The sequence below is a fragment of the Protopterus annectens genome, chromosome 11.part0 (genome assembly GCF_019279795.1).
Source record: "Protopterus annectens isolate FY-2018-M chromosome 11.part0, PAN1.0, whole genome shotgun sequence".
Lineage (NCBI taxonomy): Eukaryota > Metazoa > Chordata > Ceratodontiformes > Protopteridae > Protopterus > Protopterus annectens.
The window spans coordinates 1,454,788,525-1,454,806,723 of NC_056745.1; the positions used below are offsets into that span (position 1 = coordinate 1,454,788,525).

The 18,199-nt window shown below is 40.1% G+C and overlaps 1 protein-coding gene across 6 annotated transcripts in view; it reads right to left on the reverse strand.

The window, feature by feature from the left end:
* The window catches only part of LOC122815900 (alpha-aminoadipic semialdehyde synthase, mitochondrial-like), a 1,133,057-nt gene that overhangs the window by 1,017,877 nt on the left and 96,981 nt on the right, over positions 1 to 18,199 (reverse strand). The gene's annotated exons all lie outside the window — the stretch shown is intronic.

An 18,199-nucleotide genomic window follows, 5' to 3' on the forward strand; every position in this document is an offset into this window, starting at 1 on the left:
GTTAGTGCACTGTAGGTCTTTTCTTGATTAACATGAACTTCTCTGTAAAATCTAACATTCTTTATTTCTGCAGTTAGAATGCATTTTTATGCTGTATTAACTTTTTTGCCGTGTATATGGATTGCATAACAGTTATGGGTTATTCTGATCTGATTTTTTACTACAATGTTGTGTAGCTAGGCCTTTAATGTGATGGATTTTTGTGCATATATTTACAGATATAGATACAGATATAGATATAGATATAGATAAAAACCCTAAAGACAGATGTGTGTGTGTGTATAAACACTGAAAGTGTAGATGTTTAAACAGGTGGCACAGCATTAAACGTTTCCATATATGCAGTGTACTGCTTTTCTAGGTGACTGCAATCCTGTGATAATGTGGACAATGGGACAGGTGACACCAGTGTAGGCATGTTCATGTATAATACATGTTGTGTATATACCATTGCCTATTTTGGTTGGTTCCTACTATGTGCACATGCTTCAGTGCATGCAGGGAAGGAAGTATTTGCCACATACAGGGGCTACCTCCACCATGTGCAGATAGGTGTATTCTACCAGTTACCTGTTCATAGGTTCATAGATAGGTACTAGGCTGTCAGCCCTAGAGCCTATACAAGCCTAGCCAAAAAAGTACCCTGGCTTTTGCCACCCAAGAAAATTATTTTCCTGTGCCCTTGTCGAGCAGAGCCACAGAGGTGATCCCTGGAGTGAATTTCCTATTTCCCATCCACTCATCAAGATTTTTCTTGAACAGTGCTAATGAGGAGCTTTGTTTGATACAGATAGGTAGTTTGTTCCAGAGTATGGGAAGTCTCTGGGACAGGAATATATCCCTCCAGCATGTTCTGTTTATTGTTGTGACAAGGTTTAGATCCCTAGAGCGTGTAGCTCAATGTGATTGGGATTTCTTTAAGTGGAGTATGTCCAACAGCTCTGGGTTTGACATAGCTTTGTATGTAAGGCAGAGATTACCTCTAAGTAAAGCTGGAGTTTTTTGAGATGGCCTGCATAGGGCATCTGTTTGAGGCTGGTAATCCTCTTTGTGGGGTATTTCTGTGGCCTTTCCAGTTGTTGTAGATGTCTTGTGAGGTACATACCAAAAGGGGCATTGTACTCTATAATGGGTCTAATGAGTGACGAGTAGAGGGGAACAATGACCTCTTTTTTCCTGGATGAGAAACCTTTTGTGATGAGGTGTGCCATGTAGAAGGATTTCCTGACTACTGTGGCAATGTGATTGTCAATGGAGAGACTACTGTCCACCTGTGCCCCAAGGTCTCATCACAGTTTCGATGTTAAGTAGATTACCACCTATGTGGTAGCTCATGGGTACAGAGTTTTTACCAAAGGGGGTGTCAATGCACTTTTTGGCATTGAGCTTGAGGCTATGGCTTTGACACCAGGCATCTGTCTCAGTGAGGCCCTTCTGCAGGATGTCCACATCATAGGAGTTTCACTTATGGCTCCTAATTTATAGTCACCTGCGAACTTCATTAGCCAAATAACTTCTGTATTAGCCTGTACCTCAGAAAAGTAGAAACCAAACAGGAGAGGACCCAGGATTGAACCCTGTGGTACTCCACTTGTCAGTGGTATGAAGTCGGATTTGGAGTCTGCTACTTTCACAGTGTGGGTTCTGTCAGTGAGCCAGTTGGCAACCCATCTTATGACATAGGGATTTATACCTAGTTTAGTGAGTTTATCTATAATTCCAGAGTGGAGGATGGTGGCAAAAGCCTTGGTGAGATCTAGATAAGCTGTGTGAACCACCTTACCCTTGTCTACGGCGTTGGTGACTGCTTCACAGAAGTCAATCAGGTTTAGGAGACATGATCTGCCTTTTACAAACCCGAACTGGGTGGGGTCCAGACTTTGGAGATTACCAATGTCTTTGATTATAAGTTCCATGATGATACGTTCCATGGCCTTGCAGACCAGGCTCATTAGGCTAATGGAGTGGTAGTTCTTGGGGTCCGTGATGGCTCCCCCTCTGTGGAGTGGGATAACCATCACTGTGCACCACTCAGTGGGCACAAAGCCCGATGTGAGGCTATGATTGAACATGGTGCTTAGGTGGGGTACCAGTTCATTCTGTAGTTCATGTAGAACGCAGCCTGGGATGTTGTCAGGTCCCATGGATGCTGTGTTCCTGGCTCTGGAGAGTGTGGTTTTTACCTGTGCAGTCATGATTACAGGAACTTTGCATTCTTCCAGTACAGAGATGGGCCCTTTAGGGGTTTGGGGGGTAAAGTTAGCACTGAACCTATCTGCCAGGATGTTGGCAATATCAGTTGGTTCTGTATATTTAGTGCCACTGTGCTGTAACCCAGAGGGGCAGCCATGGTGGTGCAGTGGTTAGCATTGCTGCCTCACAGCAAAAGGTTCTCCGGTTCGATTCTCGGCTGGGGTGCCTTCTGTGTAGAGTCTGCATGCCCTCCCTGTGGTCGCGTGGGTTTCCTCCGGGTGCTCGGTTTCCTCCCACATCCCAAAGACATGCAGTAGGTGGATTGGACACTCTAAATTGGCCCTAGGTGTGAGTGTGTACATGTGTGTGCCTTCTGTGGAAGGTTGGGCGCCGGGCTGGCAACTTGACACCGTGAAACTCCACTGCCAATGATGAGTGGACAGATGATCCACTGTGGCGACCCCTAACTGAGAAAAGCCGAAAGAAGAAGAAGAAGAAGAAGTGCTGTAACTCAGAGCATAGCTGAGTGTTGACATTGAGATTCTTGACATAGCTATAGAATGCTTTGTGGTTGTCTTTAGAATCAGTGGCGATTTTGTTTTCATTGGGTTTTTGCTCTTTTTTGCAACAATTTCTTTCTTCTGTTGTAGAGTTTGTTTATGGCAGGGGGCCACCAGATCGGCTTCCATCTTTTGGAGGATGGCACCTTGGTTCTGTTAGGGATAGCATGATCCATGCACTCGTGTAAGTGCTTATAAAGTGCATTTGTGTAGGATTCAGCAGTCATACCTCTATTATCCGTCTGCATGGGTGTAGTGAGGTTTGCCACTTTTGTCTTAAGAAGGGTGAAGTTGGCTTTGGAGACATTTTTTACAGTGGTTTCCCTAATGGGGGTTGGGGGCGGGATATGGATGTCCAGGCTGATTAGCTTGTGGTCCGATCTGACCAATGAGGAATTGACCTCTGATGTGAAACTCCAGTCACCCATGTTGGTAATGTCCAGGTCTAGGATATTGCTGCCCCTGGTGGGGGTGTGGATAAGTTGATCCAAGGCACTGGAATGTATGAATTCCAGAAAACATTGAGCAGAAGAGTTGGCACATGAGTAGTTTTCCAAGTTAATGGTGGGGTAGTTGAAATTGCCTATTATTAGGGTGTTGGTTTGTACCCTAATATTTTCAAGTGTATCAAGAAATGAGGAGTGGGAATCCTGGGGCATGGTGGGAGATCTGTAGCAAGTTACAATTTGGATTGCAGTCTTGCCCAGAGTTAGTTGTACTTGGATAATCCCGGCTCCATTATGCTGAACAACTAACCTGGAGGTGTGGATATCCTTAACGAATATGGACACGCCTCAACCTTTAGTGTTTCGGTCCAGGTTAGGTGGCCGAAAGGTGTGGTATGAATTATAGCCTGGTAATGCAGGGCTGCTCTCTGGAGCCTTGAACCAAGTCTCTGTCACTGCACAGATGTCGATGTTTTCCATTTTAAGGAGTGCCTCGAGTGAATGCATTTTGAGGTTTAGACTTCTAGCATTGAGTAGCATTACCCTCAGATTTTGCTTGCTTGCACCTGTTACGGTGGTGAATTTGTCATTTGAACCTTGCCTAAAAAAGGCATTATAGGGGTGGCAAGAGCCTTAGCCAGTATCTGGAATCCCAAGGGCGACAGGTGCAGGCCATCTCTGGCAAAGCATAGCGGTCTGTCGATCATATCATCCCAGGCAGACAGATACTGGATTCCCTTAGAATGACACCAGAAGCTTAGCCAATTGTTGAAGTCAATCATTTTGTCCTTGTACTGTGGTATCATTCTGGGTGATGGCAGGATGCTACTCAGGGCTAGGGTCATACCTGCCTGGTTAAATTAAATTCTGGGTCTAACATTACCACAGTGAATGGAAACATCAGTTTTGTTTTAACATTTAATTTAAGAGTCAAAGAAATCATGGGCATCTTGAGAAAGAATTGGCACTTGTTTACAACAGACAGAGAAATTGTCCAAAAAGTAGGAGCATTCCAGTGATTACATACAGGAGGGGTAAAACTTAAAAAATATCTTAGAACGACAACACAATGGTATACATAGGACTGTAGGTATGTCGAGATGTGAAATGTGTAATTACTGTAAATATATAGATATTGGAAATACATTTTTGATCAGAGATAGAAACTACACACTTAAAAATAGATTTAACTGTAACTCAAGATCAGTGGTTTATATAGCCCAATGCCAGATATGCCCAGCTTTCTACGTGGGCAAAACTGACAGAAGATTGCGAGATAGAATCTATGACCACATGTACGCAATTAGTAGATGTAAACAAGATAATGCCTTTGCAAAACATTGCATGGAGTTTCCCAATCATTCATTCAAGTTCACAGTAATTGAACAAATATCAGGCCAGGAAATCAAAGTACAAACTATGATAAGAGGAGGTTCAACATCCCTACTTCTAGAGAAAATAGAATTATTGTGGCAACTGAGACTAGATGCATGTAGGCCACCAGGTTTAAATGAACTATATTCATTAACTTGCATACTAAAGTTAATAAACTTGTTATGTTAATGGTAGAAGTAAGTACAAAGTAGTTATAAACAATCATTATTAAAAGCCAAATTCCCCCTTTCTTTACACTAATTTATATTTGGTGTACATATATGGTGGCAATATGTGTACAGCACTGTCACTATCAACATCATATATCACATATAAAATACATTGAACACGATTATTTATATTTAATTCAATATACACACACAAAAGTTTTTTTCCTACTGTTCATTTATGAAGCATAAAGTGTTAGGTTGGGCAGTGTGGTTAGACACCAATACCTTGAGATAACACTATGTACAAACACACAAAGTGTGAGTTGTTATTATTATTGACAACTATAACTACTGGGCTATATGAACAGGACGTCACACAGTGTTCACACAATTTAGCAAGGTTTTTAAATATCACTTAATGAATTTTTAATGTTTATAACGTGGTACTATGTTGTTGAATGATTTATATAACATTTATAATATTAACATAAAAGAAATGTTTTTTCAACCAATAAAGAGTTAATTTCAAGTGGAACTTTAATCATGTGATTTCAACACCATATTTAAAGTACCGCGCTTATGGTGTGTCAGTATCTGAAGAAGTCTGTTTATTTGTGCAGAGGAAAAGCGCTTAATACTACACCAGTTTTATTGTTTTATTTATTTACTGTGGATAGCAGCGGTCGTGCTGCATTGTCGTGTTTGCTGTTGATACATTAAATACCGTTTGGTTTCACATTGGTGTTGCTCCTGTGGCGTTCTTTGTTTATTCAACAGTTACAATGTAATCAGGCTACTAACAAGCAGTAATAAATGCAGCAGAATAAATGCAATAAAAGTAGGAAGAAACACAAATACAGTAAATGAGATGAATTAAGTGCAATTTTTTTATATAACAGAAAATGAGCAAACTGATTTAAACAAATTATCCAATTAACCAGTAAAAAAGCTCGAAACTGAGCCCTGTTCCAGCAGTCTTCAATCAGACAAGTTCTAACGACATACTCCTGCCACTAGGGTGCAGTGGAACCTTCTCCAAAAAAGATGGCCTGGATTAGTGCTCAAGTTATATAAACAAAGCTAGATTCAGCATGCCTGAATCTAGTCTATGCTACAGCAAACAAGGCACACCATTTTCAGAAAGAAACAGTTCAAATAAGCAGGCACAATAATCCTTTAACCAGAAATTCCCAGCTCAGAAGGGCAGAACCTAACCTCTCCTCCCACAAGAGTGAAGACCACAAACCTTCTTAATGTAAAATAACTAGCCTGAAGCCCAAGTGCTTAAACCAGAACTAAAACACTTTTAGAATAATAGACACTGAGCCTTCAATCAGCAATTCTCAAGTTAGAAGAATGTAAGCTACCTGTCCTGCCACAACAGTGCAGACCACAAACCTTCCTAATGTAAAACAACACAAAAAGGCTTAGAATAAGTTACAATTTAATCAGGCTACTACCAAGCAGTAATAAATGCAGCAGAATAAGTACAACTGAGTACTTTTAAGAAGAGGCAAAAGCAATGTGTGACTGCATCAAACAGGGTCTAAAGATTGAGAATTCACCTCCTCAAAATGGCTACAGTAGAAATGGAGTGGTTGCGGGGAATCAAGATGGTGGTCGTCTAGTTTGCACCCTCTCCATAGAGCTCCTGCCAAATTTACTCTTGGCATAGGGGTCTTAACGTTCAGTAAATGCCAATTCTCCTGAATTCTGCAAGAACTAACTTGTTAATCTATCTACATCAAAATTGGAGACCTGTGGTATTAATCAAACTAAAGGAAGAGCATTTTTATTCCTTTTACTTCTCGGTTCCCTGACACGTGTATCCAAGGGGCCTCCGAATCAATTACTTTGCTTCAATACTCCTTGCAATTGAGTTATGGCTGACAGCTCAGAGATTATGGAAATGCAATCTACCAAGGCAAAAATATCTACAATTCTATCTCCAGAAAAGGATGTTGGCTCCAAAAGGCAAATAATTAATAAACTATCACCAGAACCAAACAAAACAAGTGCCAAAAATAAAACGGACACTAACTTCTACTTGGATGAATTAAAATCAGCACTACAACCCATCCATGTAGCCATACAAGGTTTCTCTGAACAGTTAGCGAATTTTGGGAAATCCATTAACCAAATAACAGAAAGAATTGACACTCTTGAACACAGTAACAAGGCTAATGAAATTCAAATACAATCCTTTTCGGAAGATCTACGCGCCAAATCCAGCATGATAGCGGATCTGCAGAGTAAAGTTCTGGACCTGGAGGCCAGAAGCTGCCGCAACAATATACTAATCAGAGGTCTCCCAGAGTCCTATGACAATCAAGATCTATTGTTAGTAACCAAACAAATCTTTATAGCTCTACTGGGTCCAGAAAATAGCTCAGATATCTTAATAGTGGAGAGAGCACACAGAGCTATGCACAGACGTCAAGATGCTACTACCCCGCGTCAAATATATACCAAATTGCTTAACTTCCAAGACGCGCAAAAGATCTTAATTTCAGCAAAAAAACAAAAATATTTCACATGGAATAAGCATAAACCTACTTTTTCTCAAGACTTGCCCTATCAAATCAAATTACTCAGACAAAATCTGGCTCCGTTCTGCACAGATCTGATAAAAAGAAATATTAAATTCCAGATGCGCTATCCAAACACTTTGATATTTTCACACAACGACAAGAAATATATAGCTAGTACCCCCCAAGGAAGCGAAAGAGGCTTTCCTTAAAGCCTTCAACAACACTCCTACTGTTTAAAAATCTTCTGAATCTAGCAACACTTCCTGTCTCTCACAAACTGTGTGTGTTGGAATTGCGATCGTGCGACTACTTAAATCAATTACGTTGATGCTGTACCAGTCCTCAAGTGTTAAGAAAACTTATGACTTTTAGCTTTAAACCAACTCACTGGCTTCAAATTTGTTTGGTTTCTGTCCCAATACCCTTCGCTCAGTACCTTAATAGGAACCATATTTCATCCAGCCCTTTTACCCGAAGGGGCACTATTAGCTGGTGACTTCCATTGGATTCCTTTCACGCTGATGTATATCTGGGCTCGATGCGGCAGACAACATCCAAAATCACATTAATCATTAAAGCGATGTTGCCATGCTTGCACTTACCCGAGCAATGTCCTACATACTAGCATTCACTCCACCACTCCGATCCTGGGAACTTTCGATGGCTGTTTTGTGAGTTTCCTTTACCATGCTGGTTGGACCTCTCCTGTCATTCGTATGGGACAGCGCCAAATTCAGCTTATTTCAAGTGTTTGATTTACTGACCTTTCAATCTCTGAAAAAGGCTTGCCCAGTATGACAAGCTTTGCACATGATTCTATTTTGAGTAACAAAATGAATAACATTTCTCCAAACATTTCATAGCCTTCTCAAAGACAAATACAACTCAGTTTCTTATTTTTAAGCTGAATACTCATTTTGTATTGTTGGCTAATTACACTAAATTTTGCATGTTACAGGCAGATAATCTCTTGTCACCTAAGCAGTACATAGTTAATAATTAATCCTCATTTAATAGTATTTCTACCAATCTAACAATTAACGCTCTACTGACATCAAACTCTGTAGTTAAATTGCCTGGACATACCCTAAATAATATTAACCTGCTATCAATTTTCTCTAATCTTTATTACTAATACTGCCTCACAAGCTTTTCCTAGTTGACCTCTCATATAGTACTCCTTGTTAAGGATTAAAAGTAACCATAATTATTTCCCTAATTTATTTTTAACCTCTCCATTCGCTAATTTCTTACTGATGCCATTCACTACCTAAGCCTTCTCATAACTACCTCTGCTACTTGGCTACTTTTATTCATTATATCTCTAACACTCCCTATTCTATCTTAAGCTCTTGGAGATATGGATACAGGGTCCTAGTATGACCCATCTATGGTTGTGGTTAATTTTGTATATATGTACAGTCTTACTTACCTTACCTATAGTCCTTTTTAGGACTCTCTACAGGTCAATTTTTCATTGTTTATGTATGTTCTAAAATAAGTTTGTTAGTAATTCTTTCTACTATTATATTTGTATTCTTTCACTTGTAGGTTTTGGGTGGTTAGGCACCGGGGCAGTGTTGAAGGAATACTGTGCTACCACTACTATTAATGTTACTATATTTTTAGTCCCTTTATTTTCTGTAATCTGATGACATGCTCCCAGAGTTATCCCAAACTTCTAAACGTAATGCCTATTAAACTTCAAATTCACAGTTTCCTTATGAATAGTATTTATAATGCTGTACATTGATTCTTGGAATGTTAGAGGGCTTCAGAATAAGTCCAAAAAATCCCTCCTCTTTCATCTGCTGTTTAAATCCCAGGCTAATATATGCTACTTACAAGAAACTCACATGGTCAAAGAAGATTGGTCCAAAGAGGGGGAAAAAATGGATAAAAAGCATTGTTTCTGCGGGCAATAATTCCAACTCCAAAGGAGTGGCCATTATAATTAAGAATAGTTTCCAGGGGTCTATTTTAGAGGAGAAGTCTGATAAAGATGGTAGCTGGTGTTACTTTACCTCTCAGCTTCAAAATCTTAATAAACCAATCCTTTTCTTCAATGTATATGGCCCATGTTCCCAACAACACATCTTCATCATACAGATTTATAATATACTTTCTACTTTTCATGACCATTACATCATCATAGGAGGTGACTGGAATGCAGTTATAGATCCCAATACAGATCGCACGGGTAAATCTCCCTCATATAATCTCCAAGCTTCTGTAGCTTTAAAGGATCTGATGCTTGACTTCAACTTTATTGATCCCATATCTTTTGGCCATGATCTAACTAAAGAGGAAATGTATACATATTATTCGAGATGTTACAATACATGGTCACGACTAGACTTCTTCCTAATATCTGATCCTCTCTCGTGTCACAAGACCAATTTTTTCCTAGAACCTAGATTCTTTTCTGATCACTCAAGAATATCGCTCAAGCTCAATCTCAATCCTAACCTAATATCCCTATCCCGGTGTAATAATTGGACATTAAACAACAATTTACTCTTCAATAAAGTTGTAACTCAAATAATCACAGAAACACTATCAGACTTTAATTCTAATCTTATTCATGTACATATCCCACTAGACATTCAATGGGCCGCCTGTAAAGCCTACTTAAGAGGTCTTCTCATTAACAAAGCTTCCTATTACAAAAAACTACATAAAGATAAAGAGCTCAACCTTATCTCGAAGATCTCTGACCTAGAAAAGCAACTCAGGCTTAATCTAGACTCTAGTATCTACAAAGATTTATCGGATTCAAAGAAAGAACTTCTACAACTCCATCTACAAAACCTCTCTTTATCTGACCAAAAACTTATAGCAACTTACTAAGAGTGGTCACAGATTCCTTCCAAAATTCTAGCGAGAATAATAAAAAATAACCAGACAGTTACTAAAATTACACTCCTACATTTTCAAAACAAAATCTATAAATCAGATATAGAAATAATGCATTTATTCATGTCTTTATACTCAGAGGTTTACTCTAGGAAAGAAGATCCATCTATGACCAAACACATGGACTGCTTCCTGAATTCTATTAAATTTCCTTCCTTAAATGATTCCCAACGCTGTATGCTTTCTGCTCCCTTGAATATTCAGGAAATATTGGACGCTATTGCCAATCTCAAGACAGGTAAATCTCCTGGTCCAGATGGCTTTACATCTGAATTCTATAAAACTTTTAACTTGCTAGTATCTCCTATTCTCCTGAAAGTATTCAACCATATAATAGAAAACGGTATATTGGATCTACACCGGAATACCTCGAAAACTATTCTAATCTTGAAAAATGATAAAGACAAATCTGATCCGCATAACTACCATCCCATCTCATTAATAAATATTGATATTAAGATATTGGCATCTCTTTTGGCAAAAAGATTGAAGAAAGTTATGCCCTCTTTAATCTCCATGGATCAGGCTGGCTTTATGTCTTGTAGATATTCATGGGATAATACACTAACATTAGATTCTCTAATTCACCTCACCAAAAAGGAGAAAAACCTGATATATGCATTAATTCTAGATGCGTCTAAAGCCTTTGACAGGGTAAATTGGAATTTTCTATTCCAAACCATGACCCGTCTCAGCATTCCTACTGCCTTCTCTGATATGATCAAAGTTCTATATAATAACACATACACCCATCTATGGATCAACAAAAATCTATCCAAACCCTTAAAGATCATGAATGGCACAAGACAAGGCTGTCCCTTATCCCCTTTTCTTTTCAACATATTTATAGAACCATTTTTCCTGTTTACCGCTCAAAATACCTTCCATACAATTCCTAAAAGTTCTAAACACAAAAATTCTACTGTCGGCCTTTGCAGACGATCTAAACCTTTATTTTCAATTTCCTAATACTGATCTCACCAAAATAGTCAACTCTATTAACATATTTTCTAAGGCTTCAGACTACCAGATTAACTTTAAAAAATCACATATCTTCCCTATAAACCATATGGGTCACAAACCTAACTATTTCCATGATTCTCACTTTCAGATGACCTTTGACATTAAGTATCTTGGAGTTCATTTTGCCCACAATCAACTATCTATGTTCCAAAACAACATGCTTAAAACTTGGTCAAAAATTCTACAGGATTTACACAGATGAAAACTAATGAATTTATCTCTTCGATCCACATCTGGGATAATAAAAATGAATATACTGCCTAGACTTCTCTTTCAATTTAATGCCTCGGACCAGATAATATCTAAGTCTTTCTTAACAACCATCAATAAGGATTTAGCCAAATTCATTTGGTATCCCAAATCAGTCAGAATCTCATACTCTAGATTAATATCTCCTAAGAATAAGGGTGGCCTTAGTCTGCCAAACTTCCAGCTCTATTATGCAATTATTTGTGCTAATAGAATTTTGTTAATCTCGAAACTCAATCAGGTAGACTACAACTCCTACCCTACCTGGGCCAAGTTATGGTACCAACACATCCTAACCAATAAAATTAACCCTGCTGCTCTCCCCTTTCTCTCGCTGGATGTTCTTGACAGTTCTAAATTATCCATTAACTTAAAACATAAAATCAGATCCCTTCAAAATCTACTAAAACTTATCAAACTCGACAGTGTCTTTTCCCTACTCCAACCCATTCACTTAAATCCAAATATCAAAATAAACAATATGTTAATCAATCTTTCTAATTTCCCTCTTATTAAAAATATTATAGTCTGGGATATCCTTAAACATAGTAATGTATAACTCTCAAATCTTCGTAAAATCCTCAATCTTAATAACAAATATTTAATTATTCTCCGACAATTACGAGAACTGGTAACTTCAAAATTTATACACCTTACAGCTAACAGTCAAGATATCACAAAGACAGAGACAATTATCCAAACTCTGTTGAGCTCGGAGAATATGCTCTCCAAATCATATAAGCTCCTGTCCTCCATAATACATGACTCAAATTGTCTTTTTTCTAGCTATTGGGACAACTACAACTCTCATTTGTCAGAGAAACAAAAACTCTCTGCCATAAAAAATACCTTAGATTTCTCCCCTTTTAAGAAACTCTTTTACACCCAACTAATGATAAATAACAATGCTTACTACACTCCTTCTATTTTAAACAAATTTGACTCAAAGAAATCTCCGTCTTGTCCATGCTGCTCCACTCCTAAAGCAGACCTGTTTCATGTCCTATGGTCCTGTAACCATACACATAAATGTTGGTCTTCCTTAAAAGTCCGTCTCGAGAAAATGGGATACCATAAACTGACCCTCTTCTGGGAAATAGCGATCCTTCATATTTCTACTACAGATCTCTCCAAACCTGATATACATATATTGATTATTCTATGTTCGCTCATGAAACTATATATTACTAAAATTGGACAGATTGTACTAAACTTTGTTGGAAAAATTTTAAGGACATGGCTTTCACTTATATTGCTGCGCAGAAACTTATCATGAAAAGTCCGAAGAAGTTTGCCCTCTTCAAAAAAGTCTGGGATAAGGCTCTTGACCTCATCCTTAGTGAGTAACAGCCCTAAAACTTTTAATCTGAGTTGAGACATATATTATACCTTATCCTCATTTTATTTCTACTCTTTCTTTGGTAGCACTTTTGTTAACTTTGTAGTATGTTGTATATATTGTATATAATTAGTTAGGTTTTGTTTATATGTTCAGCCTATACGCTTGTATCGTTATATGTATTAACTTCATATCACTGGCTGTATACTTGCTTGTTGTTTTATAGCTTAAACAAACAAAAAGTTTTTGACAAAAAAGAAATGGAGTGGTTGCCTTGGGAGAACCTGCATCCCTCATTGCCTGTCTGGCCATTGTCGGTTAGAAACTGCATGAAGAAGTAGAAGGCCTTTGAAAGGTTGGTGGCATTGTGCTGTTTCCATGGTATAGGCCATTAACAATATATGTGAAGTTGTTCTATCTCGCTGTTCATTCTTACTGATGGGTTCGGAGCCAATCCTCGGCTCCGACTCAGCCAACTGCAAAAGCTCAAGGTTTTAAACCAGCTCAAGGCCAACTCCCTATCCCATGATGCACCTTGAGCTTCCCTCAGATCTCGCTTGCTGCTGCAACTAGATCAGACATTCACCAGCTCTGGGCAGTGAAAATTGTTTTTTCTCTAAAAACCTTGTTAAAACCTTGTTAAAAAAACTTAAACTGGATTGTTTAATTATAACTTTCCGTTACTATAGTAGTTAAGCATTTTCTTAGTGTGTTGGTAATTTCTTGGAGTTATCATTGGGGCTGTATTTTAGGCCTTTAGTTTCTCCCTAACCCATATTTCATTTTTACATAGCTGTGTGGTGTGAGTTTAGAGCCTTTTTTGTTTACAGGTCTAGTATAGTAATATGTTTCCTCTAATGTGGAATTTAGATAATTTAGATTAGTAGAAGTTAGTGTGCTGTTGTTATATACTATTCATTGTTTAGAGATAGTCGAAATTACTGCTACAGCCTGTTTTTTTCCATATATATATATATATATATATATATATATATATATATTTATGTATATATATATATATATATATATATATATGTAGAGAGAGAGAGAGGCTTTTTCTGTTTTTGCTAATAGTGTGTCTCATCAAGAGAAAGAGAAATCCAAATCTGGATTTAAAAAATGCCCAAGATGCGGGCAAAAGATGTCCATCACCGACGGGCATACTGACTGTGTCTATTGTCTAGGTGAGGTGCACCTACAAGAAAACTGTTCAATATGCCACTCTTTTAGTGCTAGAGTGTTGCATGAGTGGAAAAGGAAACTATTGGATAGAGGTTTGTTGAAATCCTCTTTTCAGGAGGCACTGGATAAGCATGACAAACACTCTAAGACTTGTTTGAGTTCTTCGAAGCCAAGGAAAAGCCCGACTTCAAAATCTGGACCACGTAAGGCTCCAACATCAGCTCCACAGTCATCGGAGCTGAATGTTGCTGCGGTTAGGAGCTGGTCCCCTGGCTTCATCCACAAATTCTTCTCGGTCCTCAAGCAGACTGTCAGATTTGGAAATGGATTGTCTGGTGCAGAGGCTTCTGCAGACACCGGCGCTTGCCAGAATATTATCAGCACCGATCCCTGGGACTTTGGAACTGACAAAACTTCCCCCAGTGTCTTCTGTTCCTCCACCGATCTGCCTTGAAGTTTCAGAGCCAGAGAGCTTGGACCTGATGATTGTGGAGCCCTTGGGGCTGACACCTACCTTAGGATTGTTGGTCCCGACTGCCCTGTTATCTTTGGTGCCAACCGAAGGATCTTGGAGCCGACGCTCGCTGGTCTGGTCCGGGGAGGATAGTTGGACCGATTTGTTGGTTCCAACTTTGCCTCTCGGGGCCTCGGCTCGAGTGAGCTCAGCTCCAACCTCAGGCTCGGAGCCCTCTGTTCTGGTGCAGAGAGAGTCTTCCGCATCCTTGGATCTGGGGGATTCCTTGCGTCAGAACCGGGGATGCATTCGATGCCATGAGGCGGGTATTGTCCATGCCAAAACCACACCATCAGAACCAGCAGCTCCCTCCCTCAAAGCACCGGTGCCTATCTCTACAACACATGTTCCATTAAAGTGTAGAGACCCTGAGCATCAGGAAGCCCCATTGGGTGAGCCATGCTCTTCTCAGACATCTCCAGAAGCTCCCACTGAAGAGGTTCCCCAGGAAGAGACTTTGCAAGAGGAAGCATCTGAACTCCCGCCAGGAATCCGTCACTTCAGACACTGACTTAGATGAGTCAGAAGGGTCCCCATGGTCCCCCTCAGAGGATAACTCATTCACAGCCCTATCAGTGCTCCTGAGAGGAGGCCCACCTGTCCATCTGTGGAGACAGTCGGGGGATGCCTTTCTTTGTACCTAGACGCCTGGCTAAAAATAACAAAAGACAGCCGGGTACAAAGTATCATATCTGGAGGATACTCAATTTACTTTGCCACACCGCCCCCCTGTGAATAAAATCCCGGATGCCCCACCCAGTCACAGGGAACAAGCAGCCAGAGAGGTTCAAAGGATGCTTGAAAAAGGAGTCTTCCAACCAGTCCCAGCAGACCAGAGAGGATCCAGAACTTACTCAAGATTCTTTTTGGTTCCAAAGAAGGGGACTGGAGACCCATTCTGGACCTCATCAGACTAAACAAGTCGGTAAAAAAGACAAAGTTCCAGATGGTCACACTACAGTCAATACTCCCCTTTTTGGGGAAAGACATTTGGATGTGTTCGATAGATCTCCAGGATGCATACTACCACATAAAAATGGACAGCCCATCCAGGGATCATCTACACTTCCGGCTGGGAGCCAGTCATTATAAATTTTGCACTCTGCCTTTTGGTCTCACTACAGCCCCCAGAGTGTTCACCAAATGCATGGCAGTAGTCAAGGCTCACCTGAGACTTTTGGGATTCCAAGTGTTTCCATACCTAGATGACTGGCTACTCACTGCCACCACCAGGCATCAACTCATACAAGCAAGGGACACAACTTTAAACCTCTGCAGTCAGTTGGAGATTGCCAGAAACTCAGAAAAATCTTCCTTTTCGCCATTGCAACAGACCGTTTTTATAGGAGCAGATCTTAATACAGTCACAATGACCTTAAGCCTTCCTCCAGAAAGAGTTTGTCTTTTACAAAAACAAATCCTAGACCTGCTTCCAGGGGAAAAAGCCCCAGTCTCAGTGGAACTCAAATTGCTAGGAACGATGACGTCAGTGATCCTTGTCATTCCTCTGGGTCGGATGCACATGCGAGTACTCCAGTGGCTCCTGTTCTCTCAATGGTCCTATCAGGAACTTTCAATGTCACACGAAATCATAATAAAGAATACATGCAAGAGGGACCTTCAGTGGTGGCTTACATCTCAACAAGTAACTCTAGGCCGCCCCTTTGTTTTACCCACTCCTATAGCCAGGGTGACCAAGGACACTTCCTTGGTAGGGTGGGTGGGACATTATCAGGGAAGAACAGCCCAAGGCACGTGGAAGAAGCATGAGGCTCATCTGCATATTAATGTTCTGGAGATGAGAGCGGTACTCCTAGCGTTGCAGTCCTTTCAAGACTCTCTCCCTTTGGGAATGATTGCAATTCAGACAGACAACGTCAGTGTTCTAGTACATAAACAAACAAGGAGGAACCAAATCTTATCCCTTGTGTCGAGTGAGCAACGTCCACCTAGCGCTTTCTGATAGCCACGCATATCCCGGGGAGATCCAATGTGATAGCAGACAAGCTAAGCAGGACAATTCTTTTGGCTCATGAGTGGCCCCTAAAGAAACAAATAGCGGAAAGGATGTTCCACAGATGGGGCCAGCCTTGCTGCAATCTCTTTGCAACCCCAACAAACACGAAATGCAGCAGCTACTTTGCCCTAATCCCCCTGCTGGCAGATGCCCCAAGGGATGCACTGGTGCACAATTGGCCCCTGGGTCTCCTTTATGCTTTCCCTCCTTTCCCTCTAAAACACAAAGTTTTACAGAAAGCAAAGACTCTGGGAAGGACCATCATCTTAACAGTCCCTTACTGGCCTCGTCAAATGTGGTTTCCTTACTTCAGCCTCATCTATTGGAAGAACCTTGGATTCTGGACCCGGTTCCATATCTTCTGACTCATTCATCAGGGGCACTCCATCCTTCTGTTCACTCCCTCAAACTGACAGCTTGGCTGCTCCAATTCCAAACATATCCAGGACTCACATCTCAGCTGCGGCTCAGCATATTTTAACACCCTCTCATAAATCATCTACCAGAAAGTTATAGCTTAGTAAATGGAAGAGATTTTCTATATGGGCATTTCGGAATGATATTGACCCATACCTAGCTTCAATTTCAACCATTCTGGAGTTCTTGACTAAATTTTTCAATGAAGGAGTTGCTGCAGCTACCATTAGAGTTCAATTAGCAGTAATCTCGAACTTTCATCTTAGTGTCCAGTGTTCTAATATCATGTCACATAGACTCTCCAAAGCCTTTCTCAAGGGTACCATTCATTTGAGACCACCCGTCAAAGCTCCAGCCATGCCATGGAATCTAAATGTTGTTCTTTCCCGAATTACATTGCCCCCTTTCAAACCTGGCTCATCTTGTGATATGAAATATCTATCATGGAAGACCATATTTTTAATAGCTATTACTGCTGCTCAGAGGATTTATGAGTTACAGGCCTTGACCATCAAACTTTCTTATCTGATTTTCCATAATGACAGAGTCTCACTCAGAACAAATCCATCATTTTTACACAAAGTTTGTTCAGAGACAAATCTCAACCAATCTATTGAATTGCCCGTTTTTTCCCTAAATATCCGAATAAGATGGAATACATGCTGCACAAACTTGATGTTCATAGGCAACTCTGATTTTATTTGGACAGGACCAAACAATTCAGAAAAACAGAACAGCTCTTTGTCTCCTTTTCAGAGTCAAAACAGGTGCTCCAGTCACAAAAGTCACTTTATCAAAATGGTTATCGGATTGTATTTCCTTCACTTACAGTTCAGTGAATACTCCATTACAACAGAAAATAAAGGACCCCTCTACTACAGCTGTATCTACCTGTGTCTTCACTGCTAGGTTACCATTAGATACCATTTGTGCAGCAGCTACTTGGTCAAGGCCTCATACTTTCATCACTCATTACAAAGTAGAAAAGGCCTCCAGGGACAGGGCTTCCTTTGGTTCCACTGTCCTGAAGAACATTCTCCCGTGAGCCACCCGAGAAAGGTGGTACTTGGGATGCTACCCATCAGTAAGAATGAATGGTGAGATAGAACAACTTCACATAAAGAAGTTATGTACTCACCATAATGTTCCATGTAAGTTGTTCATCTCACCTTCATTCTTACATCCTACCCTCCAGCCCCCATCCGGAGTTCTTGAGAACTGAGATTTCATTTATATCATGGTGTATTGTCTCTTATTCAGTTCTTAGA